General features: G+C 42.9%; 1 long non-coding RNA gene across 1 annotated transcript in view; it reads left to right on the top strand.

The window, feature by feature from the left end:
- The window catches only part of LOC108591351 (uncharacterized), a 69113-nt gene extending 51741 nt beyond the window's left edge, over positions 1–17372 (top strand). The window contains exon 5 of the long non-coding RNA XR_001911250.5: positions 1471–17372. This is a non-coding gene — a long non-coding RNA (uncharacterized LOC108591351). The remainder of the gene's footprint in view (positions 1–1470) is intronic.
- The last annotated feature ends 4587 nt before the right edge of the window (positions 17373–21959 follow it).

The raw sequence follows: 21959 nt of genomic DNA, 5'->3' as shown, positions 1-21959 counted from the left end.
TTTAGATGTTTATTGGTAAACCACTGGGGACTTTTAAGCTGGGAAATTACAAATTATTTGCTATATGTTCACATTTAGGAAGATCTCTAAGTAACCCCAGGACATTCCCTGAAAGAATAAGTTATACATAGACCTTATCAATACTCAACCCAGGCTTGGGAAGCAAGTTGGGGTGGTAACACTCTGTCTCTCAACATTATCTAGTCTGCTGGAGGGCACAGCATTTCAGTGGTCCCTCTTCACCACCCTGTCATGCCAATGGGTCTTTATTCAAAATAGAGCTTATTACTTTAAGGAAGACTGGGGAATATTCTGTATCCCATGCCTCAGGTTAAGATATTGAAGGGGGAAGTCCAAATGAAATTGTACCTTGGAGATTTTCCGGACAAGAAAATCCTAAATGGGTAACCTGGAGATAACATAGGGACTGCTTGAGATTTTAACAAATCTTTTAAATGCCACTAAAATTTTCTTCAGGTCCTTTTATGTTAGTCCAAATCTGGCTATAATGAACTGTTAGAAAGAAACAGATCCCACTCTAAGGCTCCACCTATTTGGAGCAACAATAGGTACAAAACAGATTTATGTCTTTATCAGTCACCTTAGGTCTAGTTATGCCACAGTAACAAACAGCCCTCAATTGTCAATATCACAACGAAAACAAGGTCATTTCTCTCTCAAGTCACAGTTTGCAGGCCATCTGGGCTCTGCTCTGTGTCATTTGATTCCAGAGCCTAGGCTGAAGGAGCAGCTCCTATCTACACCTCTGTCAGCCTCATGGCAGAGGGAAGAGCAATAGTGAGACCATGTGTTAGTTTTGAAAGCTTCTGCTCAAGTAGGGTACAAGCCACTTTCACTCACATTTCATTGTCCAAAGCAAATCAAATAGCCAAGCCTCATCTTGGCAAGGAGGGGAGTATACTTGTTCTGCAGGCCCTGGTCTGTAGGCAGAACGTTGAATATTATAAACCTATGGTGCATTGTCTAACAATGCCATACTTCACTTTCTCCTTTTGTGTGTGTGTGTGTGTTGACTCTAAGGTGGAAATTGAGTGATGATCTTACATTTATAGACCTGAAAACTGTCAGATAAAGTGATTCAGAATATGATTCAATCCCTGAAAATTAGCGTCATAGGTGTTCCTTTTTTAAGGATAAGTTTCTGAAAGTCTGATATAAGCAGTTTAGAAGTGATTAAATACAATTTTACTAGAAGAAAAGATCATTTAATAAAGCAGATTCTCAATTCCTAATCGGATATGGTACCAATCTCTCAAAGATCTGAAACTTACTGCTAGGAGGATTTTTATGCAGGAAAAGAAAGAGGTTCTTATATTTCTTTTTTCAAATTAGAGTGAATGAGATAAAAAGAGTATACTGGTACCATAATTTTAGCCAACATTATGTTTTATTTAAGAAAGTCTGTATTTTGTGGTTAGCTATGACATATGAAACTTTATTTCCACCAAGGATGAAAAAAACCAAACCAAAACAAAGCAAAGCAGAACACAAACACAGCTTCTGGGAGTCAAGGAAAGAAGACAGCAAGGATTAAATGCACATCACGTTGAGTGGAGGACCTGTCAGCTCATGCCTGGATGACTGTGGTGGTCCCTATTCTTCTATTGCCATGAAGACAACTGCAACCACTTTTCCCTACTTTGATGTCACCCCCTGGTGAGCTGCCATACCGTGCATGAGTTGTTCTGTCCAAGCTTTCGTGCCTGTGGAGCGCTGGTGACTCACAGAATAAGGTACTCAGTGCCTGGCTTCTCTGGGTAACTTTAAGCTCCTGCGGGATGTTGACTGTGCTCCAATTTATTTTTTATTTGAGTTCTTCCTAAATACTCATTGAAAGAATGACATTGTGGAAAAGCTGAGTTGGATTTTCTCTGGAGATTTAACTAATCCTTTACAATGATTATTAGTGATCAAGATGCTTGATTCTATTGCTTGAGTGTAGAGATGATTGGCCATGACCACAGGGCCCTTAGCTGAGTAAAGTTCTCCTCATCCCCACAAAACAGAAGCCCTTGGCCAGGCTGAGTGCTTTGGTCCTGCAGGATGAGTGGATCTCACAGTGCAGCCTTGAGAGAGAGATTCCAAGCTGTACTGGTCACGGCTCCCTTCCTTGCTAAGGTAGAGAACACTGTGCATATGTGCAGGTTTTACTCTTGGCTGGTAGGGCCTGGAATTGTTAGCAAGTCCCATGTCACACACATGGAATGCAACATGTGCTTCCCCTCCAGCTGTGAGATAATGCAAATATCTTCATATTCCACTCAAGCTGTCAGACCCTGTAACTTCGAGAGGCTAGACCCAGACGGTGAGCTAAAAGTTCATCCTTGCTCTTTTCTGCTAGAAAGCCCAGGGTAAGGTATCACTTGCATGTTCGAAAAGACAGAGAGGAGAATTCATGCATGTAAAATGCATCATATAGTGCAGGCACATAATAGATGCTCCATAGAGGTCATCTCACATAGCCTTTGCAATAACCTTGCCAAGTAAATATTCTCATCGTCATTTTAGGGGCAAAAAAGTCAATACTCAGAGAGTTTAAATAACTGTCCATGTCAGTCATGGTCCTGGCAGGAAAACCAAGACCCACTCCAAAGGGTTTAACAGAAGAAAGTTTAATGAAGGGCACACTCTACAGAGGTGTAGGCAGGCTTACAGGCACTGTCTAAGGACATAGAGACACGGGATGAACTCCTGGGAGCTCTGAGTAGCCCTAGGCCTGAAGAGCCAAAGGCGGGAATGTTTGCAGAGCCTGGGAGTGCAGGTGCTGTGGAAGAGGGATGTAGCCTCATCCATTGGCCAATGGGAAGGCCCAGGACAAGGAGTGCAGGTGTTCCTGTCTGTCTCTGGGGTTCAGCTTCTCAGGCAAGGCAGCAGGGAGGATGGATTTGGAGGTAGGTGGTGATCTGAGAATAACAAGAGCATCTTCTAGTGTCACCATCTAGTGGTACTGGGTGCAGGGGGTGCGTTTGTAGACAGCTATGACTCTGAAGTCTTGCAGTCTTTGCTAAGACGAGAAGAGGAGAAAATCCATTCTCTTCTTCCCTGTATCTCAACTTTTCCTTCTGTTTTTCCCTCCTTTTCTCCCTTCTTTCCTCACTCTTGCCCTTCACCCTCCGCCCATGTTTCCTTCTTTCTTTTCCTCCCTTCCTCCCTCCCTCCCTTCTTTCCTTTCTCTCTTCCACCCTTACTCTGTCACAAAATGTAAGGTGCTGGAACACAAATAAATATGACCTGACTCCCTCCCTCGAGATACTTATGGCAGCATCATGTTAGGATGGAGCTTGTTCCATTAAGGGCACTCTTGTTTAAAGCTCTGAGCACAATGTTTTTTAAAATTTCATTGTTAAAAAGGTTCCATATGTGAAGTCCTTGGTGATCTCCAAGGCAAGAGTACAACCTAAGTCTACCTCCTCTTTCTCTAGAGCCTTCGAGGGCTCGCACATCAGAAGCTGCCTTGCTTCAGCTGACCAAGCCCCAAGCTTTTGCTGCTGCATCCATCCATTTACTTTTCAATGTGTTTTTCACTCTGCTTTGTAACCCGGAGGACTTAGGTCTTTATGTTGACATATTTTGGGAGCACTTACTCCTGAGAGTTTTCTTGGGAAAATGGGGTGCTTGGGACAAAGCCTTATCACCAGCTCCCTGCTGTCTTGGCCAGGGAGACCCTTGGCAGATAAGAGCAGGGTCAGAGTCAGAATTCCCCCTTGGCCTTCCTGCTTCCTTGTGTTCTGAGCCAGGGTAAAACACTTCTTTCTTTTTCTGCACCTTCATTTATAAAAGAGACATAATGGCCCCTTTTCCTTGGAACAGGAGTGATGGAGGCTTCTGTGCATTTCCAAAGTACTTGGAACTCTCCCCTGGCCGCCCGGCTCCTCACTTGGTACGTGGAGAGTCAGGTCAGGCTATTGTGCTGTTGATTGTGCTCCTTGTTCACAGAGCACATCCACTTCAGGCCGCTGCGCACACTCACCATTCTCCTCGGTATTATTGACTTAAGTACTCTTCAAGGAGAATTTCTCCAAGGCTCCCGTGTTGACACCCTGCTAGCGTTTTGAGAGCCAGACTTGCTAGCTGTTTGTTGCTTTGGATGAAAGCCTGCAATCGCTCTATTAAACATTCCCCATTCAATGGGGAAGAAGAAGGAGAAGCCTATCTGCTGCAGAAGGAATTGGATTTTTCTACAGTGCAGGTTGCTATGGGAAGCATTCCAGTGCTGGGTCAAGCTTGCCAGGCAACTCAGGGCAGGGTACTGGGTTGTAGCGACTCAATGTCTCTCCCTCTCTCTGGTCTGCCCAGCAAAAGCATTTGGCCTAAGGACTTACTTACCTTCTCTAACTCTATGCCACTGTTTCCCACATCAGTTCTTGCCTCTTGCCTTGTTGCCAGAGAAACCTGTGGAACGAAGGAAGCTTGGAGATCTGGAGATCGAGAGAGCATCTCACATGCTTCATGGGGAGGAAGGACTGATATTGGAGTGAATGGAATCTAGACTTCTGTGTGTATCAGGGTAAAGCAGCAATGCTTTTTTCTGGCAGACCAAGGGCATCCTTGACAGGCAGCCCAGGGAGATAGAACAGGCACCTGTCAAAGAATTAGTAAACATGGATTCATTAATCTGGACTTTTGTCCAGAGACAGTTTTGTGACTTTGGACAAATCACTAAACATTTCCAGAGCCCAGTGTCTTCAGTTATAAAAATGAGAGATGAATATCAATGTCACAGCCCTCCTTACCTAGAAGGCAGGAAGACTCCAGAAGCTGAACAACTCTGTAGTAGGCCCAGCACTTTCCCTAAGATTTTTCCAAGTATTTGAAAGGTGATACGGTGGGGAGCCTTATTCTCCAGTCAAAGTCCTCTCTCCGGCCAGAAGGCTTTTTCTTTCATGAAACACAGATAGGAGTTTCAATTCTATAAATATATATTGAGAATGCAGTATACGAAAGTCTCAGAAATGGCTATGAAACAAAATTGCTTCTGAGAGCACATGGCTGTACAAGGCACGTGCCTCCTGGTTTGTTTTAATGATGTTAAAATTCATCATTAAAACAAAGAATATACTATCTTGGACATTTGTGAGTGTAGTTTAAGTTCTGTAGTGGTACATAGATTCGCATTGTTGTGTTAGCCAATCTCCAGAACTCTTTTCATCTTGTAAAATGGAAACTCTGTACCCATGAAACAACTGCCCTTTCCCCCTCCCTCAGCCCCTGTTCTGCTTCCTGTCTCTCTGAGTGTGGCAACTCTAGGGACTTCATGCAGTGATACCACACAGCATGGTTGTCCCGTATTATCCACGGTTTTGCTTTCTGCAGGTTCACTTACCCTCAGTCAACTGAGGTACAAACATATTAAATGAAAAATTCCAGAAATAAACAATTCAGTCCCTGTGCAATGGCTCATACTGTAATCCCAACACTTTGGAAGGCTGAGGTGGGCAGATTGCTTGAGGCCAGGAGTTTAAGACCAGCCTGGGTAATATAGGGAGACCCCACCCTGTCTGTATTAAAAAAAAAATTTTTTTTCTAAGTTTTAAACTGCACACCCTTCTGAATAGTGTGAGGAAATCTAGTACCATCCTATTCTGTCTGGCTTGAGACATGAATCCTCCCTGTGTCCAGTATCTTCACACTGTACACTTACATATGTATAGGAACAAAACAGTATATATAGTGATATGGCCTGGCTCTGTGTCCCCACCCAAATCTCATCTTGGATTGTTATCTGAATTATATTCCCCACAGGTTGGGGGAGGGACCTTGTGGGACATAATTAGGTAATGGGGCAGTCCCCTTAAGCTGTTCTCTTGATAGTGAATGAGTTCTCATGAGATCTGATGGTTTTATAAGGGGCTTTTCCCCTCTTTGCTCGGTACTTTTTCTAACTGCCATCATGTGAAGAAGGATGTGTTTGCTTCCGCTTCCACCATGACTATAAGTTTCCTGAGGGCTCCCCAGCCATGCTGAACTGTGAGTCAATTAAACCTCTTTCCTTTATAAATTACTCAGTCTTGGGTATGTCTTTATTAGCAGGGTGAGAGTGGACTAACACATATGGAGTTAGTACTATCTACTGTTTCAGGTATCCACCGGAGGTCTTGGAATGTAACCAGGAGGATAAGGGAGATCACTGTATTTGTCTTTCTGGGACTGGCCTATTTTACTGAGCATAATGTACTTCCAATTCATCCATGTCATAGCCTATTTCAGGACTTCCCCTTTACAATGGTGCAATCCTATTTATTATGTTGTAGCATGTTTCCCATTCACAAAGGCATTCCTACTTTTCTTTCTTCCACACTCCTTTTCTCTGCATTGCAGTCGGGAGTGGTTATTGCCCCTGGTCTACAGCTAAGGAAACAAGCCTCAAGGCTGCAAGATCACATAGAGAGCCTGGGACCAGAACATGGCCTCGGGTCACTGGGTCCAGCACACTTTCCCTGAAGGTCAACTGCACGTACAAAGCCCTCGCTGAACTTGGTGGTAGTTCACAGGGCATAGGCAAAGCAAAGACGTCCAGGGGTCGGAAGACTCCACCCGGGCAGAGAGAACAGATCCAGCAGCAAGTCAGTGACAGGACAGAAGTGGAGGGAAGGCCAGGTGGCAGACCCCAGCTCTGGTCTCAGTCCAGGTAGTTGGCCCTGCTCACCCTGGCCTCTCACTGTCTCCAGATATAGGAAATAGGATTTCCAGGCTAGTCTCAGGAGTTGGGTGAGGGCAAAGTGCTGCAGGGCTGACCAGCCCTAACAAGGTGAATCCTCCAGATTGTTCCTCAGTGATTAGAGCAGCCATCCAGGAGGGACGGGTAATGAAGTAGGGATCTGAAATATGCAGTGGTGGCTGCGGGCAAGCTGCCTGTGATTGCTGCCAGTGGGAGCCAGGAGCTTTAATGAACTGAGTGAACTCCCTTCCCTTGGAAGATTCATACTTTGGGAGTCTTGCTGGAGTGGTAGGGCCTACCTCTGAAGCTGGCATCTTACCTCTCCTAGCATTTCTGGCTAACCCACCAGTCAGTTCTGAAGAGTAGACCTTGTGCTTGGAAGAGCTCACCACCCTTCCTGAGCTCTAGCTGCTTTTTGGTTGCCCCTGGCAGTGGTAATGCTCCTACACCTAAAACAGCTAAATAAACCACACCACAGACATTTAAGTCACATTCTCTGGGACCTGGGCTTGGTCAGAGCAGGAAATAAGCAGTGGTTTGCTGCTTTTGATTCCCACTGGGAAACTGCCTCCTACACTACTCAACTCTATCCTCTCATTTGGGGACTGTTCTGGGACATTTGCTATTTGTCATGGCTGGGGGCTGGGTTATCCCAGTGAATCATATATTCTGGTTAAAGGTGAGCAATTAGCTATTCACAGAGCACAACTTTTCTTTTTCTTTTTTTTTGTTTGCCAATCAGTTTGAGCTTATGAGGTTGCTCAGGTTAGCCTTGAACTGATGACCTCGCTTTCGCGAGTGCCATGACCTCCGGCGGGAGCCACTTTGGACCCCCACAACTTTTCAAAAGACCTAGAATGCTAGCAAACATGCTGAACTGTAAGTTACAAGTAACAGAACCTAATGTAACTTTTAAAACACTGAAGCCACTTTTATTTCTTCAGGAGCATCAATATGAACCTAAGCGCCCAAGAATTGAGAAAACATGCAAATGCTAGTTAATAGAATGCTGGATAAACAGCTTCTAATGAATTTCCCATGTCTTGATTCTGTCATTTTTTTTTTTTGAAAAGGCACTGAGTATGTTTGAAGATGATTAAGATTGTGTAAACTAATAAAGAAGGGTTGACTTTGGGGGCAACTTCAACCAAATCTGCATTCGACACGGAATTCCCCTCTTTAAACTTTTCTGACGTTTTCCCCACTGCCTTTGCTTTGGTTTCGGGGGCTCACTACTCCATTCTATTTAGTAGTTTACTTTTGGAAAATGTTTCTTTATTCTCACCTTGGAAACCACAGGGAATAAGTCCCATCTTCGTGTTTTTATAGAATCAGAACATTCTCATATCTGTGTTTCCAGTTTCCTTTTAGCTGAAACTGTCAGTTTCTGCAAACTTCCTCAAGTATTTGCAGACCCCGTTTTGAATGTTCCCTTGTTTGTGGGTGTTCCAAGGAGAATTATGAAGGCACACACGGTAAATCTGAGACTGAATGCCATGAGACTATCACCTCCATCCTTCTGGATTATATGCTTCTGTGATAGTGCCTGTGAGCTCTTTCTGGGGCCATATTCCCTGAGTTCAAATCCTCGCTCTGCTACTTTCTATCTCTCAACCTTGAGCAAGCAACTAAACTCTTTAATGCTCAGTTTCCTCATCTATGAAAGAGGTTAATTATAGTATCAACCTCATAGCCTCACAGGGTTATGGCAATTGACGTCATATGTGTAAGTGCTTAGTGCAGACTTGGAACTTGGTAAAAACTCAATCAGTGTAGCTGCTTGTAGAACAGCTGGCATGAAATCAGATAATGAAGGCTGACTGGCCAGGTTCACATCCCAGAATAGGTTTAAAATTTGACCCACCATCTATGAGCTGAATGGCCTTTTGTAAGTGGCTTAAATGCTTTGTGCCCCAATTTTCTTATCTGTAAGATGGAGATATAGGGTTTGTATGAAGATTCAATGGAGCTGTTTTATGTAAGATACCTGAAACAGAGCCTGAAAAGTAAAAAGGGCAAATGAGAACTGTTATTATTATTATTATTATTATTATTATAGCTTGGAAATGCATTTTATTTTTTAAAGAAGTCACATCCAAAAGTTGACTCATATTGGAGCTATGGTCACCAACGTACTGGTTCCCATGACCCCTCTTCATTGTGCATGGAGAATTCTCATCATTTATTGTGTGCATGTGAGTGTGTGTTTGTGTGTGTGTGTGTGTGTGTGTGTGTGTGGCTCAAACTATCCTCTTAGCAGAATGTCTTGAACATGTAAGTGCCTTTAGAATATTGGTCTTTGGAATCACATCTATCTTTCCTTTGTGCTATTTGAAATCTGCTTTCCTTGATTCTGGATTATTTGATTGCATACTTTTCTAGACTGTGCTTGAGAGCCACTGCTTCTGAAACTGCTTGGATCCTTCCTGGTAGAACCAAACCCCTATGACATTGCACCCACCACTGTACCATGTGTTTACATAGCTTCACCCCTTGTTAGACTGTGCTAATTGATTTTTCTGTATTTATTATGTCCAGGCCTGTTTTGGAATAAATGCTGTGCTTAACCTAGCCCAGAATCCCCACCTGCAACAAAAGTGATAATGTTAGAGAAATCTGTCTCAACTGAAACGTATTTCCAAAATGGTTATTATCATTACTGCTAAAATAGCAAAGTTACTTTTCCAAGTAACTTTCCATTTTCTTTTCTGTATCCCAGCTGGCATTTCTTTCAAGAAATTTCAGAATTAAGTCAGCAAGAGAAAAGAGAGATAGCTATCTTTATTTTTTCTATCTTATTACAGGTTAAGAGATTCAATTATTCCTTAAAATAAAATACAAATTTATCCTTTGTTTTCAGCAAAGGGAGACTTACATCAGATGTGTAGATTAAATGATTTCCATTGCTCCTATATATTGCATTTAGGCCAGTTTTGTCACTGAGGGAAAGTATTGAACTAGTTCTTCCTGTTGCCATACCTGGCTCTAATTTCCAACTGCAGCTTCTTCTTTAAAATCAGGTTAAAATAATCAGAAGAATTATTTTAACCTGATTTTTTTTTACCTGAAATTGAAATATTAAGCAAAGACACCACAAACAAAGTCAAAAGCAAACAACTTGGAAGAATATCTACAGCATATATTATGGACAAAAATGTTAGTATCAAGTTAATAAGACAAAGACAAATACACCAGTATAGAAATGGGCGAAGAATATGAACAGGCAATTCACAGAAGAAATGCATATATTCAGTCCACACTCAAAAGCTGCTCTATTTTGTTAGTAATCAAAGAAGTAGAGATGTAAAATGTAATGAGTTTTTTTTAACCTATCAACTGACAAGACTAAAATGAATAAAAAAGGCTAGTATTAGTGTGGAGTTAGAAAACAGAATTCTCTAGAAGTAGTTGAAGGGAACATAAGCCTCATGTAGCATTTTACCAATGTTCAGTGAGAGCTTTCAAATGTTAGTACTTAATACAATTTTACTTTAGAAATACATTTGTAAGAAAAAAACCTGACAATTGTGCAGAGTTATATGTAAAAGGCCTGACACAGGCCTTTAGTTTTGCAGGGTTTTCTCACTGGATATAAGATTCAGGCCTAAAGTAACAAAGTTTTCATGGGTGACTTGGCCATGAAAATAATTTCAAAGGAATGCTTGTCCTAGAAATTTTGAGATTTTGGAGTGTCATACAAATGTTTCCAAATTGACTGAAAGAAAAGCCAAGTGTGAAGGTATATTCTGTTGTAGCCTTCAACAAAAGTTGCTCTCTGGATACTTGGTATATTTAGTTGACCTAGAAAGTTGAAAGTAAAGAAAACAAGGAGAAGAAGAAGTAGTATAAAGTATAAAGCCACAGAGAAAGAGAAAAAAAAAACAACTTCTTTATCAGAATTAGGCTTGGCTTCAAGCATTTAAATTGTCATGTCTAACAATATTGTGAATATCTCCTTTTGGGACTGAATTAAAAATTTTAAGGGACTAATATAAGAAGGTTTGGTAATCTTTGGGAATGAAGTCGTTATTCTTTACGGCCAAATCTAGGCTGGCAGGGATGTGACTTTCTCTCCAGACTGTCCACTGCTGTATGTGGTTTGGTCAGGTTGACTCACAGGTAACACAGTACTTGGCTGTGACACACAGTACTCCCCATGACACACCTCAGAGCGTCAATTGATTTCTATATTTTTTGGCTCATGGCCAAGAAAGTGGGGCACCCATTCCACACTTCTGCATGTTTTCCTTCCAATTGTGAATTGATTCTGATAAACAAGCCCTATTTCAAGGCTTCTAGCAACATTAGCCTCAAGAAATGTGGTAGGTGAAAAGAACTGTGGTGTAACTATTTCTAATAGTCAAATATGTAATCATAAAATAATTTGGCTCAAAATTAAGAACATTCCCATAATGAAAAATATTTGAATTAAAACAGAAGCGAAGATATTTCAGTCACGCCATGTAGATCCAGCCTTGTGCTGTGCCAAAATCAGCAAAGTTGCCCAGAAGACCACACCTGTTAGGGCACATGCAATGACTGACAGAAATATTTGAAACCTCAGTTAAACACAGATAAGAATAGGTAAAGAGATGACAGAAGAGCACCTGACAAAATTTAACAACCAATTAAAGATAAAAACTCTTGGAAGAATAAGAATAGAAGAGAACTCATAAATCTGAAAAAGTGCAAAGCAAAAAACCTACAGATAACATCATACTTACTGAAGAATGCTTGAAGATATTACATATAGGATAAGAAACAGGACAAAAACATCTGCTTTAATCACTTCTATTCAACATTATGCTGGGAGCCTGGCCACGATAATAAAGAAAACAGACCAACAAACAAACAGAATATCCCCAAAGAAAGAAACAGTGTAAAAATGTGAAAGGAAGAAATAAAACTATCTTTAGTTACAAATGACATGATTGTATACATAGAAAATTTTAAGTGATCTACTAAACAACTACTAGAAATAACAATTTATCAACTTTATAGGATATAGATACAATAAATGAAAAGCAATTTGTTTTTGTATGCTAATAGCAAAAAATCTGAAAAATGGAATAAAAACAATTAATAGCATCAACACATAAACTACTTAGGAATAAACTTAACAAAATTACAAAACAATGCTAGGAAAAATTTTTTAAAGGCTTAAATTAAGAGAGATATATCATATTAATGGACTTTCTTTCTTGATTCAAGATTCAATATTGTTCAGATATCAGTTCTTCACAGACATAGCTGGGCATGGTAGCTCACACCTATCATCCCAGCACTTTGGGAGGCCAAGGCAGGAGGACTGCTTGAGACCAGGAGCTCAAGACTAGCCTGGGCAACATAGTGAGATCCTGTCTCTGCAAAAAATTTTAAAGAGTTAGCTGAGCGTGATGGCATGTGCCTGTAGTCCCAGCTAATTGGGAGGCTGAGGTGGGAGGATTGTTTGAGCCCACTCAAGGCTGCAGTGAGCTATGATTGTGCTACAGCACTGCAGCCTGTGGGACTAAGCAAGACCCTGTCTTCCCCCTCAATACTCCCACAAAAAACCCACAAATGGATTCAGTGCATTCCAAATCAAAATCCTAGTTTTTTTAAATAGAAATTGATAAACTGGTTTTAAAATTCACATATAAATACAAATGAGCTAGAGTAGCCGAAACAACTTTGAAAAATAAAGTTGAAAAACTTAGTACTATCTGACTTCAGATTTTTTTTGAAACTACAGTAATTATGATATTGGCATCGAGAGGGACAAATAGATGATTGGAATAGAAAATAATACAGAAATAGACCAGAACATATATGGTCAACTGATGTTTTGCAAAAATGCCAAGCAAATTAAGTGAAGAATGAAGAGGTTTTTTTTCCAACAAAAGGTACTAGAATAATTGAATATTCATATGCAAAAAAAATTAACTGATCCATACTTCACACCACAGACAAACATGAACCCAAGATGGATCATAGGCCTAAATGCACAACTTAAAACTATCAAACTTTTCTGGGAAAACCATAAAATGAAATCTTTGTGACTTTGGTTTGGGAAAATATATTTTTAGTTATAGCAACAAAAGCCTAATCCATAAAAGAAAAAACTGACAAATTGGGCTTCATCAAGATTAAAGAGTTCTGCTCTTGGAAAAACACTGTTCCCCAAGTGACATACTTAAAGCAAATGTTTACAAATCACATCTGATAAAAGACTTACCCAGAACATATAACAAACTCTCAAAACTGAAAAATAAAAAATAAAAAAAATAAAAAACAAAAGTGTGCAAAAGATTTGAAAGCATATTTACCAAAGAAGATACAGAAAGGGTGGGCACACACAGGACGAGCCATCATTAGCCACTAGAGGAAAGCAAAGTGAAACCGCGATGAGATACCACTTCATGAGAAAGGCTGCATGCAGTTAAAAACCAACGACGCTGAATGTGAGCAAAAGTATGGAGCAACTGGAATTCTCACGTAAAATCACTTTGGAAAACTCTTTTGCAGAGATTAAGCATTTAAGTGAAACATATTCTTCCCCAGTGATTCAGCATTTCACTGCTAGATACTAACTCAAGAAAAATGAAGACATTTAACCGTAAAAAGACTTATACAAGAACAATATGTTAGCTTTACTCATAATACAAATTGGATACAACTCAAATGCCCATCAACAATAGAATGCCTGAACAAATTGTGACATACTCACATGTTGGAACACTACTCAGTAGTCAAAAGAAAGAACAACATCTACTTGTAACCACATAGATGAATTTCAAAAATATGCTGAGCCTAAAAACAAGGCACAAGAGATTCCACATTGTATAACTGAAATTATACAAAATTCTATAACAGGCAAACTAATCCATGGTGATAGAGTAGTGGTTGCCTGTAGAGAGGAACTGACCAGAAAGAAGGAAAAGGGAAATTCCTGGGGTGATGGCAGTATTTTTTATCTTGACTGGGTGGTGGTTGCATAAGTGTATTGTATAGTTTTGCCCAAACTCATTGAATTATACATTTAGGATCTGTACCTTTCACTATGCATAAAATGTATGTTAAAAAGAATAGTAATGGACTCTAAATACCTCCTTCCTATGTCTTGCTTACATTTTTTATAATGTATTTCTGTGGTTGTTACCAGTGGTGGTCTTTTGACTTGAAGAAGAAACTCTTAAGAACAAACACTTAGTTGTGTGAACAATTGCATGTCCCAATATGGAGAGGAGTCAGTTGTGCACACCAGTCTCCTTTCATGATGGACACCTCTCATTATGCATAGAGGGAGCAAAGTTGCTTGACAGTTACACTGCCATCAAAGCAAAGGACAGAGCCAGTCAAGAGCTGAGGCTCTGGGCTCAAGCACACGTGGTTTTGAATCCTGGTTCCGGCATTCTTCAGCCACTTGACTTTGGGCAAATGACAGAGCTTCTTGTCGCCTTGGGTCCTCACCTGTAAATGAGGACCACAATGCCTGCCTCATGGAGTAATTAGGAGGTAAATGACAAAGTGCTGCAGATTGTCCACATGGTGTCTGTTAATGAGATGAATAAAATGAGGCTTCTCCTTAGTAGATAGGTAGTACTTTAGAGGATTTGGGATTTTGTTTAGAGATCTGTCTGAAAGTCTCCAGAAAGATTTACTTAGAAATACTTTCTGCTAAACGAATGAGTCGGTTTGTGATAAAGAAAGAGACTTTGGTCCCTGGGTTCACACCTCTCACCTTTCCACAAGATTATTTTCACCGCTCACTCCCAACTTAAGCTCCTGGTCTCACCTCTACTTTACCTCCTTAAGCAGGAACAGGTTGTCAGGTTCTGGTTTCACACGGAAGCGAGGGAACGCTTTTATTTATTTTACGTATCATTTAGATCTGGGTTACTTCAAGAAAGCTTAAGGCCTCCAGTGGAAAAGCATGAAAACTTAGCATCCACTTCAACTGGGTGTTGGGTGTCAGAGTCTGTGCCATTTGAAGCTGTGCCAATCTGATACTCAAGGTGCACAAATACAGCCAATCAAAGAGGATTCTTCAAAGGAGATAAGTTTCTAGGATGGCCCGAGTTGCATCCTGAGCTATACTGTGTCCTTCTCTGACCCCTGTCCCCAAGGCAAGATTTGGACAGCCTCTGGTTGAGTTACCACCTTTCACAGCTCAGAGATCTGTGTGATATTGCAAGAGTCATTTACCTTTCCAGGTATCCACCAGACCGATCTCAGAGTAGAACCCAAGTTGCTCACAACTCCCCTGCATCACCAAGACTGGAGCCTAGCTGCCAGAGTCTTCTCTTTACTTGTCTGACTGGACAAATTACAGTTTTTCCAGTCCCAGTTCCAGCCAGAGCATCTGTGATATAATACAGTGGACCATACCCCTGTGGCCTTCTCTGAGGGTTCTGGAGCTCCATATTCTGGCTTCTCTGAATGACCCCAGCACTTCCTCTCTGTTCCTCTTACTGACGCACATTCGGAGCTGGGGAGCACTTAAGTAGCCTGATGTCCAGCAGATCAGACTTCAAGTCCTGCCGTACTGGCCGCGTGACCTTGGGCCAGTTGAAACCTCTCAATCTCTGGTTCTATGAAATTGCCGTCATAACAGTACTTCTCTGTTTTCCTAAGGATTTAATGAGATAACATACCCAAGGGGCTGGTACTTAGTAAGCCCTTAACACATGCCAGCAGTTGTTCTTACTGTATTTACCAACTATAATAATGTTTTGTATTATTCGCCAACTGTTGCCTCTAATGAAATCTTGAGTCCCAAATTAGCTATTTCTGTGAGGGTCAAGACAGCTTGTATAGTCTTTTTATCTATCTCCCACCATACCTAGGGTGATGCCAGGGGTTGGGGGCAGTACTGACAACAACTGAGTAAGTGATTATAGGTGACTTGCTATATGACTTGCTATGCCTCTCCGTATACCATATGTATATACATATACCATTGTATTAGTCCATTCTCACACTTCTGTAAAAAATACCTGAGACTGGGTAATTCACAAAGAAAAGAGGTTTAATTGGCTCATGGTTCCACAAGCTATACAGGAAGCACAGTGGCTTCTGCTTCTGGGGAGGCCTCAGGAAGCTTCCAGTCATGGCAGAAGGCAAAGAAGAAGCAGGCACATCTCATTACCATGAGATTTGGGTGGGGACACAGGTCGAAACCGTATGAACTGTATACATACACATACACATATACACGCACACATATACATGCACATATACCTTACACTCATGCTGCGAACAGGGGATCTGACCTTAATTATTCTCATATCGCCATGTTCTTTCCCCAGAACTTTCTTTGGAGTCACACTTTCCACATGCAGATGAATATTTATATGTATGACCGACTTATCTTACAATTTTGTTTTCTTTAAGAAAACATTTGCTTCTTCTCAGTAAGCCCAGGTTAAACCCTGTTGAGCTGTTAGTTGATCCCTTTCTTTCTGAAAGAGGACAAAACATCAAGGCATTAGTTCACAGATTACAGGGATCTTCTTTAAATCCTCCTAACTAGTTCAGTTTCAGTGTATTTGCTACTGTGGAAAAGATGGCATCATTCCTGAAGGGAACACAGAGAATCGGGTGGCACGAAGACAAAAGCCCTCTGGATTGCTGCAAGAAGTGTCCTCAGGTAACCGGGGCTCCTTTGTGAGAAAACGAGAATGTCCTGGCTGCTGAAAACAACAGAAGGTGGCATGGTTCATGTCGGGCAATTAGGTGACTTCAGCAGGTGCCGCAGGAAAGTTCCCCTGCTCTTGCTGGTCTGTGTAGGGCTTCCCTCTAACCTGCCTGTCCGGGGACTGGGAGAAGGGCTCCTGGGAGGAGGGTGAGGGGCCATGATGCCTGGACCTTGACCTCCTGTTGATACCTTGTTCAGGCTGGAGCTAAGCCACAGACCCCACAGCCTTTAAGACCAAATCCCTGCAGCAGAGCGGCTGGGACCCATTACATGCTTTTCATATCCTTTTGTAGGAGGCTGGGTGAGGGTGAGGGGACAGGATGGAGAGCTCGTGACAACACCTCTTCTCTTTGGCCTCTTCAACACCACAGGCCACTAAGAGATGCAAGAGACCAGGACCCAGAATCCCGAGATACAAATCAAACACCCAAGAGTTCCCAGTGTCTGTTTTCTTCTGCCTAACCATCGCTGGGGTCTCAGAGACAAATCGGCTCCCTAGGACTCTTATCCACCCACACTCTCCAGGATTTTAGCTATTACTTTTTATTGACCTCTTGTGGTAGGTAGAATGTTATATCACAATTTGAGATGTGCAAAAAGTAGAGGTTTTTAAACTTCATTTTGCTATTTAATTTCTATTTTGAGCCCCCCTTTAGCCAAATGATGAAAATGTAGTCAGATCAGGATCCTCTTCTCTTTCTTCAGGGTCACTCACATCTATGCCCCAGCGGGTAGATAGTATTGAAATGTAGAGGGTGTGCGGGGAGGAGGAGAGCAGGGTCATCTGAACCTGGGTGTCATCTTGGCTCTGTCCTGGCGGCTGCAGAGAGGCCCTTCATCATTCAGCTCTCTGCCGGGATGCTTTTGTTTCTGACTTCTTCTTTGGGTTCTGTCTGCCTCTCTCCTTTCTCTTTCTCTCTGCTATGCCTGCACCCTCTCGGGAACAGAAAACATATCACTGGCCCAGCATACCCTCAGTGGGAGAGCTTCTGAGAGGCTGCCTCAAGCCCGCCCCCCAGGCACATCTCACAAACATTTCCTCTGCGCCTGACCTTACCAGGCAGGGTGAAAAGAGGTAGGGGGTGGGTGGGGCTTATTACCCCTCAAGGCTTTCCCTAGGCCCAGTAGGGTGATCTTTTCTGCACTCATGGTATTCTTCCTTCTCTTTCCTACAAAACTCAGGACCCAGGAGCATCCCAGTCTTCCCTTCCTTCCGTCCCGCGCTCCCCTTCCTTGCTTTTGGACCCAGGAAATCTGTCCAGTCCCAGGGTGGGGAAACCTGACATTGATATCATCATATACATTTTATGCTTTGAGTCCCCAAGATCATATTGACTTTCTTCCCTCTCTTTGATCTGGTACAGTATTGCCCTTAGGCCTGGATAAATAGGACCCCTGCACCAGTCCCCACCCCTCAGGAGACCCTGCACTCTGATGTATTTTCTCTGGACATTTCCAAGTTCTCTTCTGGTACTTGAAGTATCCATAGGTCCCATCTTCATTTCTCCCTTGCTGGTCTGACTCTTTTTCTGTTTTGTTTTGTTTTTTAGGAGATGGAGTCTCGCTCTGTTGCCCAGGCTAGAGTGCAGTGGCACAATCTCAGCTCACTGCAACCTCTGCCTCTAGGGTTCAAGCAGTTCTCCTGCCTCAGCCTCCCCCGTAGCTGGGACTACAGGCGCACGCTGCCACGCCCAGCTAATTTTCTGTATTTTAGTAGAGACAGGGTTTCGCCGTGTTGTCCAGGCTGGACTTGAACTCCTGAGCTCAGGTGATCTGCCTGCCTTGGCCTTCCAAAGTGTTGGGATGACAGGCATGAGCCACCGCACCCAGCTCTGCCTGACTGTTCACTGCAGGGTCTATCAGATACCTGAAGGGCCCAGACCTTGCACCTATAGCATCGTCCAAGGCCCCAGTGCCGGGCTTTGGTTCTAAAAGGGTGACCTGTAAGCAGATTCCTCTGTTTTTAAAAGGGTGAACTGTAAGCAGGTTCTAAAAGGGTGGCCTGCACCAGACGGAGCAGTATTTAATTCTCAGAATCCTATGAGATTGGACCACCATACTGGTGCTCCAGTCATGCTGATCTGAGGTGACCCAAACTGTCTATGTGGACAGTTCTCTGTCCCCTGCAAAAATATTTGCCTGGCACCGTTGTTAAAAAAAAAATAAGACAAATTAAGAAGTTTAACAAATTTTAATTGAGCAACAAATGATTTGTGAATTGGGCAGCCCTGAACCAGAACAGGTTGAGAGAGGCCTGGTTGAAAAAGACTTGTAGAAAGTGAAAGGGAAGTGACGTGCAGAAAATGGAAGTTTTCTTTTTTGAGACGGAGTTTCGCTCTTGTTACCCAGGCTGGAGTGTAATGGCACGATCTCGGCTCACTGCAACCTCCGCCTCCTGGGTTCAGGCAATTCTCCTGCCTCAGCCTCCCGAGTAGCTGGGATTACAGGCACACGCCACCATGCCCAGCTAATTTTTTTTGTATTTTTTAGTAGAGACGGGGTTTCATTATGTTTACCAGGATGGTCTCGATCTCTTGACCTTGTGATCCACCTGCCTCGGCCTCCCAAAGTGCTGGGATTACAGGCTTAAGCCACCATGCCCGGCAAGAAAATGGAAGTAAGATACATAAACAGCTGGATTGGTTACACCTCGGTGTGTGTCTTATTTGGAAAGGGTTTGAGCAATCAGTTGCCTGTGATTGGCTGAGAAACTCTGACTGGCATGAGAGTAGGTTGTAGTCTGTTTACACATTCAGGTAGGTTACAGTTCACTGTGTATGAAGAAACCTTTATGCTGAACTTAAAATATGTAAGGAGGCAGCTTTAAGCTAAACTTAAATTTAAGACCCCACGTACCCCTGGGGTAACTTTGTTCTGGCTTCTGCCTCCTTCACTCAGGTGAAAAGCATGACATATAGAGCTACTTCTAGAATAAAGAGAGGGCCATAGGGTAACAGAAAACACAAGGAAAAAGTACATTAGCAAATTTACCCAAAGATCATACTGCCATTCTTGTGAAAAGTACCCTACTATATAGTCAGTATTGAGCATCAGAGGTCTTGAGTTTGGCTGGGTGCTGTGGCTTGTGCCTGTAATCCCAGCACTTTGGGAGGCCAAGGCAGGTGCATCACCTGCGGTCAGGAGTTTGAGACTAGCTTGGCCAGCATGATAAAACCTGGTTTCTACTAAAAACACAAAAATTAGCCGGGTGTGGTGGTGGGCGCCTGAAATCACAGCTGCTCAGGAGGCCGAGGCTGAGGAGAGTCACTTCAACCCACAAGGCAGAGGTTGCAGTGAGCTGATATTGTGCCACTGCACTCCAGCCTGGGTCACAGAGCAAGACTCCATCTCAAAAAGAAAAAAAGATTGAGTTCACGTTAGTTTTAGTCCTGACTCTGCTACTAACCAACTTCATGATCGTGGGCAAGACGCTTGACTCTCTGGGCCTGTTTCTTCATCTTTAAGATGAGATGGATGGATGGCTATCTATAAGAGACGGATGGGCAGATGAGGAAGGGAAGTTTCCAGGCAGACTGGGGAGAAGGAGATGGGAGCTGGTGGCTGTCTTGACTCTCTGTCCCTTTCCAGTTCTGCAGAAATTCCCATTTCCCTGGCTATTGTCCTCATCCTGCCTCTTTCCCCCACTGCTTTGTTTCTAAGAGCAGCTTGGTGAGGTAGATGAAGAGATCACTCCAAGAGTCAGAAAACCTGAATTTTTCTTCTACAGTGTTTGTTGTGACCTCTCGGCAATGTAGAAACGCTCTAAGTGTTACCTTTCTCATCAGTAAGATGCAGTTAAAGATACCTGTTTTGCGTATCGTGGTGTTTTGGACTTCACATATGATAATGCGCATGGAAACAGCTCTGCAGCCATGAAACCCACATGCAAGGTCATGTCTTTCAAGGCATGATCGGGACTGCGTCTCTTCCTTATTCCCCGCAGTTGCCCTTGGGATTCCCATACAGTGCACGCTGAACATTGTTCCAGGTGACTTCACAGCTCCCGAATGAAACTGAATAACAGAGATCACCAGATAAGGTGGTGTTACTGCATTGTGTTCACCACGTGTCAGAGAAAGGACTTCTGTGTGTTTTATTTTTGTTTTAAGGCATCAGAGCCAGACTGTGTACAGTTATTACAGGGAGAGTAAAAACTAAGGGCTTATCTGTTCGAGTAAGTGTGGTTTGTCACCCAAACTGAATGAAACAGTGGAAGATTTCCCGCTAGATGAGACAATGGGAAAGAAAAGCAGGCTTAGAAGCATTTGTGGGAGGGATCTATGCAGACAGGGCAGTGCTCGGAGAGGAAGAAGAAAGTTTTCCTTCTGGTAAAGGCCTATATGAAGTTTGAGAGACAACCGCCACATCTTATCTTTTTGACCTGAGCCAGGTACTCTTGGTCACATCTTAAATAATTCCAACTTGATGGTATCTGGGAAAAACATGTCTCAGACTGTCCCCTCTGCTCTCACACCTCAACAATCAACATAGAGGAAGGCCTCTGTAACCAAATGTGTGGGGTTTCCCCCCGAGACCTGCAGCAGACACCAGCTGGGTGTCCTCTAGTTCGATTCTGACTCTCCTTATCTGGAATAGCATCAGATTCCACAGGTTGAGGGGCTCCCTCAGTCCCCAAGACTGCCCCCACTTCGCGCGCCTGTGGCATGAGCAGGCCATCGGCACTTCTGATCTACTGTCTTTAAGTTGGGGTTCCCACAGCCCCCTCTTAGGACCTGATTAACTTGCTAGAGCAGCTCACAGGACTCAGGGAAACACCTGTCTACTGCTTTATTATAAAGGATACAAATGAAGAGAAGCATAGGGAGAGGCGTGGAGGAGAGCCATGGAGTTTTCATGTGCTGTCCTGGGCACGCCACCCTCCAGGAACCCCTGTGTGTTCAGCTATCTGGAAGCCCTCTGAACCCTGTCCTTTTGGGTTTTTATGGAGGTTTCCCATAGGCATGATTGACATTAGATAGGCATGGTTGACAACCGTGTAGAAACATGACTGGATAAAAAGCTCATGATCTAAACCCAGCAAGGCCTGCCTGCTCAGACTTCTCGTGGCCTCTGCATAGCAGTCCTTCCTCTAGGATAAGGGGCAAGACCCTCTCTGAAATGAGGGTCTTTTTGAACCATAATCAGAGTAGAGTCATGTCTTGGGCAGGTTAAAAGAGGACAGGAGAAGGTCAGAGAGGAGATTCTATTTCTGGAGGCCTGCTTCTGAGGTCTAAAGCACCCCAACATTATAACAAAAGACTGCAGTCAGGGTTATGGGAGTTATGATTCAGGAACTGCAGATGAAAACCAATATGGGTGCATGTGTTTGTATACACATATATATAAAACCACATACAATATCATAATATCACACGACATCATAAAAGCTGAGCATAGGAGGAAAGCTTGAAATGTCCTAGTCTGACCTTCCCCTTAGTTCAGTGGCTCTCAAAGTACCCATGCTCTCAGGCCAGCAGTTGCAGAGAACTTGGTAGAAATGCAGGTTCTTGGGCCCTGCCTCAGGCTTACCAAATCAGCAACTCTGGGTGGGATTCAGAAATTGGTGAACAAGCCTTCCAGGTGATTCCAACAGAACTAAAGTGT

This window comes from Callithrix jacchus, chromosome 4, assembly GCF_049354715.1.
Source record: "Callithrix jacchus isolate 240 chromosome 4, calJac240_pri, whole genome shotgun sequence".
In the NCBI taxonomy this organism is placed as follows: domain Eukaryota; kingdom Metazoa; phylum Chordata; class Mammalia; order Primates; family Cebidae; genus Callithrix; species Callithrix jacchus.
The sequence above is the reverse complement of the archived record's forward strand: the minus strand, read 5'-3'. Positions and strand labels throughout refer to the sequence as shown.